This window comes from Lemur catta, chromosome 18, assembly GCF_020740605.2.
Source record: "Lemur catta isolate mLemCat1 chromosome 18, mLemCat1.pri, whole genome shotgun sequence".
NCBI lineage: Eukaryota > Metazoa > Chordata > Mammalia > Primates > Lemuridae > Lemur > Lemur catta.
Window position 1 is genome coordinate 30,962,962 of NC_059145.1, and position 9,793 is coordinate 30,972,754.

A 9,793-nucleotide genomic window follows, 5' to 3' on the forward strand; every position below is an offset into this window, starting at 1 on the left:
TTCTTTAAAAAGAGCTTTAAATTAGTTTTCCCCCCTTTGAAGACAATTTGGCATTTTACTACAGATTAGTTTCAAATCCTGGAAAACATTTAAATTATTGTGAACCATTCCTCTTACTGTATTGTGTTACGGAGCTATAAAAATGTCAATAGCCAAGGCAGTGTGAGCATTACAGCAGGGAATTAATCATTGCCCCTATACTGTGTGATGGCACACTCAGTGCACAGGAGGGAGCCCGATGTCAGCATCGACACATATCAGTACTTCAGTCAGAAGTCCTGTTAACACTACCTTCCCCAAAAGTCATTTCAAGCTGATAAAGTAGGATGACTGCAGATACATTGTTTTTAAATCTGTTTTCAAAGCTGTGTAGAAATAGAATTTGCTTAGAGGAGCCACCACAGACTTCAATCCACTGAATGTGAATAAAGACTTTGGTTCAAGTTTTTGCAAATTTTATTATTTTGGCCTGCATCTGTGAAAACAGTTTCAACTTTTGTTGTTGCATCAGAAGGAAACCAGTGTGTGTTACATCAGCCTTGGGGCCGAGCATTTTCACAGCGAGCCGAGTCACATTTAGCTTATGGTGCTTCACTGCAGAAAGGAGAGATGGAGCACTTATAGTGCATTGAATCCCAGATCTTCCAACTGACTGTTGGAAGAACTGTTATTTTACATACTACTAAGAAAGAAAAATACTGCCAATTAAATTATGACACTCTGTTGGTTATAGAACATATTTTGATTCAGAGCTATTAAAATATGAAAAAGTGGGCATCTTAGAACTGATGAACTATGGAATTAAAATGGTGCTAGTGATTTTCACTGCATTCTGTGCACTAACAAGTTCCACAGTACACAAAATGTTAGCCTTGAATTTGATCCTTGTTTGGATGGTCTCCTCTGTGTTTTTCCAGGATTCACAGTTAGGCAGGTTTGGGAATAACCGAAGTACTAAACGCAAGCCAAGTACTTCCTGTGGCACATTTCCAAGGGGTCTCCTAGGTTGAGTTGCCAGATAAAATATAAGAAGTCTATTTAAATTTGAATTTCAGATAAACGACAATGAGTTTTTAGTGTGTGTCCCAAATACTGTATGAGACAACGTTTACACTGAAAAATAGAAAAATCAACTAAGTATTTTTATTTGCTAAATCTGGCAGCATGCTCCCAGGGTAATTTTGACTGCCTTTGACTTTCACTGCATGCTTTTACCGTAGGACATTAACATCTATTCACTCCTTACGACAACCCTGAGAGTTAGGAAGTATATGCTGAAGGAGCTAAATTTCCTCCTTAGACTTGGATATCTCATTAGAATTAGTTGGTTGTATCTAAAGTCCAATCATAACTTTTAATCCCTTTAGAGTATAGTTAGGTCCAAAAGATATAGATCACTGGGGAACTATGAAGATAGTCAAAGCGGTTTTACTCCTGGAAACAACCTCTGTGGAGTGGCTAATGGTCACTCTCATGGGGTCAGTATATGTAGCCTAAAAATAATCATCATGATAGTAGTAGCAGCAACAACAGCAAATACTCAGTACCATTTACTATGCATCAGGCATGTCACTGCTCACAACTCTGTTCCTATTCTCATTTTACAGAGGGGAAACTAAGGCACAAAGAGGCTAAGGGAGATTGTTCTTCTCGTTGTTAAGGTGTGGGCCTGCCCTCATCTTCTTGGATGCTCTTTAGATCACCTCCTCTCCCCTATCACTCTACTATAACACTGTTTTTTGGTGAAACTAGGGTGACTCAAAAGCCTTTCCAACTAGGCAGACCCTGCCCAGCCCACTTCCCATTGGGCAATCCCAAGAGTCGACAATTTGGGATCTATCCTCCCTACCTGGGTGCCCGGTGAGAACAGTAGAGGTCCCTATGTGGTTCAGTGTTCTGGTGCTAGGGCCAGCCGCTGGCACTACAGGGACAGATTGAATTTCTGGTGTGCTAATAAGTAGTCACCGTCTTTTCCTGCAGGCAGCCTAAGTATTCTGGAAGGTTCATCTGAAGTGAAACTCCTCCATTAAACCTTGCCCCGGGGAAATAGTGCCGTTTGGATAAGCTACTATTTAAGATCATTAGAGCTTCTCTCTGTTAGCCAGGCAACAGGTTGCAGCCACCAGGTTCTTGGGTTGCTTTAGGGAAGCAGAACTTGACTCCAAACTGCAGCATTTTTAAATTCCAAGTCACCTGGGTGGCTCCTCTAGGAAACAAGTCTTATCAGGGTCTTTCCCAGGCTCCCTGTTCCTGCAGAGACTGAAGAGTCATTCAATGGCTCCTGAATTGGACCAGCATCAGTGCCGCTGAGACAAGCCACATGGCCCAGGCCCCTTTTGGACAGAGAATCGACAGAAGAAAAGTAGTTCTAGAGCAAGGTTTGCAAAGGACAGTTTCCATACTATTGATGGGGTCACAAGCAATGTGCTTAAAGGCAAATATATTCTTTTTTGTATGTTTATGGGCTCTGCTTGGGCAGACAGTAAGTGAACCTTAGAATTGCCTGAGAAGTTTTTTAAAACAATTCCCAAACCCAGGCTGCTTCAGACCAATTAATTCAGAATCCCTGGGGTGGGTTTTATTTTTTTAAAGCTTCCCAGATGATTCCACTGGACAGCCAGGGTTGAGAACCACTGTTATAAAGAAAGCCACGTGCTTCCATGTGGGGCTTTTAGGAGGGAAATCTCTAAGTTTTAAAAACCATGTACAACAGAGTTTTGCAAATACAATTAGTTGTTGTTTTATTTATTTCCTATTTCTCGTAAATAACTTCTAAGGGTTGGCACAATGTTGCCATCTGTAAGGCATATGACAATAACAGACGGCCGCCTAATAACCAGGAAGGCATTAACATTCACAGGCTCTAAATTACTTGGATTCATCTGGTCTGATCTGTGTTGATGAGGCCACTTACTGCTTGATTTCTGTGTCTTCCAGTGGCAGTACAAGAAGTGGGAAGGCTGTATTTTCTGGGCTTTGCATTGTTCTTTGTCATCCTATTGAATTGTTATAAGATGGATTTATAACAGACCTAAAGGTAGTATCAAAATGAAAATTAGTTCTTGAGTAGAAGAATAGCAATCCCATTTGACTTGCCTGTAGCAACTGCATCATGTTTGCCTCTGCAAGGAAGGAAATGACTTCTTAATGTGGTTTTCTTCCACTAAGGAGAATTAAATCTATGTGGCAAAATGTAAAACCAGTGTGCTGGCAGCCAAATTCTGAACGGAAGATCCATGACCCTCATAAACGTATCTGTGGCCTGGTTATATGCTAATGAGCCTCATTTAGGCTCAAACGTACCCGGAGTGGAAATATAGCTCAGTTGCAGAGCGAGGCTACAGTTCCCTCACTGTTTGGCCTTCTGTATCAAAGTTTGATCTGAAATAAATAGGGAAACTTCTCCATCTGCCGCAAGCTCCCAGGGTGGGGGTCTCTGGGTTAGATTTAGAGTTTTTGGCCTGAGATGACAAACCTCAGTATTTTAGTTGATAGGCTTTTTGTTGAGTTGGCAAGATTATTTTCAAAGGATCTGACTTTGGGGTGAATACACCTGGTAGAGTGGAACAGTATGGAATTGTCCCCTCTTCAGTGGCACAGTAGATCCTCCGGGATAAAAGGCAACCATTGTTGGAGATAATCCTGGTACCTACTGCTACCTAGCTGGCTACCTACCTGTGAATGAACTTCCTCAGACCTCAATTTTTCCTCGTTGGTAACATGGGGTTAAGTAGCACCTGCCTTATCTGTTATTGTAAGGATTACACAAAATAATGCATATCACAGTAACTGCCCTTCAAACCATACATGCTAGCCATCATCGGTGCTATTAAATTGTATGTCTCAATCTCAAATGATGTCACACAGAATACCACACTGTGCATTCTGTGAAGAATAATTGTGTAACCTTCAGCAAATGTATAGAGCCTCACACAGGAACAACGCATTTAGCTAATGAAATTGAATTCTAATGGGAGATTAGGGGGGGAAATTGAGCTCTGAGAACATCTCTCTGACAGAATTGAAATTTTATCCACTTTATATCTAAGACATGTACAAATGTTAAAAAAATAAATATAATCTGAGCAGGGTTTTACAATGATTCAAGTGACTCAGACCAGTGGTTAATTTTTCATTTACCTTCATTTGCTGTTTTCCCTACCTGAAGCCTCTTTGAATGGAAATACCCATTTCTTACTTAGTTCTCATGACCCTTGTGTTTGTTAGTATCATAAATTTGCTTGGACTATTTCCATTCACTGAACAAAAGTGCTCGGAGCTCATTTCAGAGAGACTAAACCAAAGAGAGTAGCAGGTAAACCCCAGGGCAGCTTGGAGGAATGATTATGGGTAGGTAGCAAACCTAATGCCTTCAAAATACAGGAAGTAGAGAGTCTTGGGGATTATGGTGATGACACAATGCCCTGCAGCCCCCATTCCAGTCTGTGACTGTCACACCAAGCCTCAGCAGATAACTACGAGGCAGCCACAGCATAGCCTAATCTGATTAGAGAAGCTAGAAGCTGGAAATGTGGATTCTTATGTGAAACCTCCTTGTTCTCAAAATTTGGCAACTAAAGCAATGAAAAGGCACTCATATCTACACTCCTCTTGGCCTCTCCTTTCCAAATTCTGTTCAGTCCCACATTTGTTCAAGGAAATCCCAAGGACCCATTAATGAGCCTATTCCATTTTTTTTTTCCTCCAAAGCTCCAGAAACATGACAAAGAGGAAGAGGACTCTGGGCCACTTGGAGATCAGAGGAGGAAATGGCAGCAGAAGCTGCAGCTCTGCCAGTTTGCTTTCAGTGACGCAGGTAAGGACTGCAGGCTTCCTCATCACCGAGACCCTCCAATAGGTCTCAGGAAACTCAGAATGGGGGTGCAGGAAAAGCACCTTCAGCATTCTTGGGTGGTGGCTGCAAAGGACAAAAAGCTGAAGTTAAGGAAACTTTGAGGAAGGTATTCCCAAACCTCCCTGTCTCCCCAACTCTCCTGTCTTCTCACTCCCTTCTAAGCCAGCTCCTTCAGCCCACTCGCACCTTTCCCCAGTCTCATCTAAAAGGGTGCACCCTCCACAAGCCCTCAAGCAGAATATTTAAAAGGTCAAATCTCTCTAAAGGTGTGGCATTGCCCCCCGGCTTGAGTCAGTCTGCAGGGCCAGTAAACAAGCTTTCTCTACTTCCCTACGATTTCAGCCCCACCGAGCCCTCTGCTTTCATTTGAGGACTCTTGCCTTTAGTGACTATTCGGTAAATTGAACAGTAAATTGTCCTTCATGTTTTCCTTTTGCTTTGGCTGCTAGGAAGCTCAGGCTTCAGGGAAAGGATTTATCTCTTTGTATGAATGTTTAACTGTTGGGAGATCCTAAACAGTTTAAGATTCTGGTAGAAAGACGTCCATAGGCAATTTTTATATACTCTCTAAGCGGCTCTGGCCTAGACTTATCTGGCAACCTGTATTATCCCTCCTGGTCTCAGTTCCCACATGCGACTTCTGGGAAGACCAGAAGTGACTTGTTTCGTCTGTAAACAAAAACCTTAAAGAGAGCTACACACGTATCTCTCTGAAATTTGTTTATAAATAGTGTTGCCAAGCAATGTTGGGACATATCTAGACCCGAAGAAGTTTTTAATTGAAATTCAAGTTTAGCCGGGCATCTTATATTTTGTCTGGCAACTCTGTTAATAAGCCTCCTTAACACTCATTCCTTAAGGATCATGGACCCCAGTTGAAGATCCTCTCTGAATAGTTTTGTTTTCTCTTTTCCTTTTTAGAACTAGAGAATTCTAAATTAGAATTAGGCAATTCCTCATCTCGCCTGTGACTAAATGTGTCTATATTATAAGTTGGTGAAGTAGATCAGATATTAATTAGAAATGACATTAGTGAACATATACTGGTAGCAATTGAATTGTATAAAATTCTATCAGCCATATAGTAATCATGATTTTTAGCTGGAAAACACATTCATTGTATTCTGATTTCACTTTGAAATGTAAGTCTTTATTAGTTAATTCGAAATATATATGCATTTCTTGGCCTTTCTTTCCCCAGTCCCCTTTTTAAAATACTCTGTTACTTAAATATTCCAACCACCTCTCCCCCCATTATTGTTCAACTTGTGCTCAAGCCATTGCACTCCAGAAAGCTTATTTCATTCTCCCATGTCATAGGTTTGTAGATGTGCACTCAATTGCCTGAGGGGACATAGCTAGTGGTATAGCAGAAGCTGTCTTTTTATTTTATTTTTAACCTTTTCCACTATTCACCTTCTCATTTTTATTTATTTACCTTTTTTTTTTTTTTTTTTAAAGAATCAAGCTAGTTTACCTAAGAGCATAGGCCTATAGGCAGGACTGCAAGCCTTTTTCTATTCCTCTTCTGAGTACCCTGTTCAAATGGGGTCACCATTCTTCAGACTTGACTTTCTAGGCTGAATTTTTTCTTCTATGCTTCCTATTCAACGGTTACTTTTAGGTAGAGGCTAGAGAGCTCTAGGGGTAGGCTTGCTGAATTGTAGGATTCTGTCTTATAATGTACTTTCTAGGCATTTTAAGAAGATTTAAACTTATTACCCAAGTTTCCTGTATGCTTTGCTTTGTCAGTTTTTGCTTCTGTCTGGCTTTGAGGCCTGACATCTGTCTTTCAGGTAAATCCACTTGCTGTGTAAGTCTTGCCAGAAAGACATTCATCCCTAACTTGTTACACTAACTATTGGTATAGTGCCTGTGGGTTTTTAAATTCACTAACATTTGTGTCTCTCCTTAAGGGTTTTTGTTTACAGACCAAACAGATCATCTTTGGTCTTCCCAGCAATCAGATATGGGGACTGAGACAGGAGGGATAAGGCAGGTTGCCAAGGAGCACACAACTTAGGGTCCTAAGATTTTACTGACAGGGTATTCATTACCTATAGCCTAATGGGACCAAGCATATTTCCATTTAGGGACTTTAAGAAACTTGATCATCGGGTTGGTCCACCTGGTTCTCTGACGCCCACTCCCTCCCTTTCCAAAAGGCATCTATCTACACACAGAATCTTTATACAATGTTAAACGCTTCACGGAGCTCCTGAAATTTGTTAACAAATAGGGTCGTCATGCAATATCTGATATTTGGATTAACTTGGGCTCTCGCAGCTTTCCTGATTTTACTCTCAGCAGCCAGTCAGGCTTAGGCAGACCAAGTTTAATGGCTTAAGTGGGTCACTCTGCACTACCTCACAGTTCTCAACGGCACAGAGGCAGCCCTGGAATTTGTAACAATAGTCAACGCTTAGTGAAGAATTTTCCAGCCATGTAACAGAAGAAATGGCTTGAAAAAAATGGAAAAAGGTTTTATGTCTCTTTAAAACATCCCCGCTTCAGGCCAGCAGGGGAGTGTTCTTTGTGCCAAAGATGGAATTAATCCGGGTAGAGGTCATGAGATTGTTTTAGCCAAAGATGTGACTATGGGATTGATCAGAACTTTTAAAAGCTCTGTACTTCTGCTCAGAAGCAGGACCTTGGTACTTTCAGATGGGAGTCTGCCACCCTCCTCATCTGCCTGCAAATTAATAAATTTCTCTTTCCTTCTCAAACCACTTTTCCTCGTTCTGATGTGGCCAAGTGTGGAACTTTTGGTAACAGGCATAAGTTCTATTATTATCCTTTCTTACAGGTAATGAGAAAACTGAGGCTCAGTGATGGTAAGTATTACTCCAACGTAGACGGTTAGTAAGTGATGAAGCTCCAATTTGAACCCATGCATTCCCACCCTCAAGGCCAGTCTCCTAGTCTTTGTACTGCCAGCCTTGGCCTTGCTAAAAGAGCTTGTTTCACTAGCCACTTCCTTCTCCCTTTGCACCTTCCAAATATTTTTTTTTAGCCTCTTCATGTTATCTACTGGCCTCTCTGGTTCTGCTATGAGGACCTCCCTTCTGTACCCCTGAGGGACTTCCTTGCCCCCCTTGTTAATATCACCTGCCTCCCTGTCACACTACAGCCAGGTAGCAGAAACCAAACCAGGTTTCACCAACTGACTTTGCTCTACTTGCAAATGTTTTAGACCATGCTGATTCTTACCTGGGTTGCCCTTCCTCTCTTCTCTACCCTTGGACTATATGCCTGAGTAAATATGCCCCTGGGGTAAACACAGTGTTTCCCAAATTTCATTCTTTCCCATATCTTTGTGTACCACCTGGGGCATTATTTCTTAAAGTGTACTTGATTCACTTTTTAAATTCCAGTAAATTTATCTTCAACTTTATGTTTAGCCCCAATGAAAAAGGAGTACCACTTGTAATTAGAAGGTAAGCATAAAAACCAACATAAGAGAAAAACAGTGCTGATGAATCCCAACTCTGCATGGTTACTTGCCTGCAGCCACTGAGTCTGAGGCTCATTCTCCCTGATAAAAAGTCAGACTGGCCACTGTTACAGGCATTTCATTGTAGCATCAAACTTAGACTCTCTATTTGACCTATTCAGAAGGATTAAAAGACAATAACCCAGGCAGTGATTCAATGTATATTACCTAAAATGATCTTACAAAGGCATGTGATTCCCATCTTTGGAGAAACAACAGTGGAGGCCAGATTTCAAACCCAGAGCAAGCATGCTGTATTCCTACTTCAACCCCTAAGCCAGTACCTCATGATCCTGTCCCAGTTTCCTTGCACCCTCTAAATGTTATTTTTAGCCTCTTCATGTTATCTACTGGCCTTTCTACAGGCACAGGGAGAAGAAAAGGTGCATGGAGAAAAACCAGAGTCAGCTTCCTAGGGCTCATGGATCATTATTTTGTAGGTGGCTGGATGACACCAGGCAGGAAGGCATGCACCTCACCCCACTGCTGCCCGCAGGCACTTAGTCGGCGGTTGGATTGATTGGATCAGTTTGAAATCGCACCTTCTTCTAGGAAACCAACTCCCAGGGCTTGCCAATAGTCTACGTAAAAACCAACAGATTATGAACACCTATACTGAGAGATAGGAAAAGAAAATATAACGGGCAAAGAGCTGCTGTTGGCTGAATGCTTGGTGTGGATCTGGGTAAGTAGGAACCCTGTCCTATACCTTCTTGATAGAAACCCAGATTAATCCTCAGCATGACAAGAGCATCATTAGGACCACAGAGGTGAACATTCCAAAACTATAAACTGTCTCCTCAGCATCTTGAAGCTATCAAGGCACCAGTGTTGGATTATGTAGAAGAATTCTCTTTATCTTCCCATACAAACCTGCAGGAGGTTTTGATATTTTAGCCACTCTGTATCCTTTGCCTAGCAGAAAGTGACTTTGACTCACTGTTTCTTGAGCAATCGTGAAAAACAGACATTACCTTCGCCGTGCAGAGAGAGCAACAGTCCAAAGACGGCTGAATGAAGCTGCAATTGTCTCACCACCTGACGGATCCCTGATGAGGCTGGCAATCCTTTGATTCCAGGAATCCAGCAGCTGCTCTCTGCACAGGTGAGTTTATGTGTTGGCTCCCCACACACTGAGCTGAGTTCCGGGATGAGGGTTTTGCAATGGCTCTTTTAGTCTATGTTCTAAATCACATTAGATGACAGTGGGTCTGCATTTCTTATCTAACATTGCCTCCTTCCTGGAGTATGATAATTCTTGATGCAGGTAGTGAATATTTGGATTTGCTGCCTCTATCCCTGTTTAGATTTCCTACTTAATTTTAAGGCAACACTATGTGCAATAGAAGGAAAAGATTTTGTCATCTTCCCATTCCCATTCCTCCCCCATGTTGGAATTGAGTGGGGTGTGTCGTTTGTAAAATATGCAAGCATTGCCCCTAACT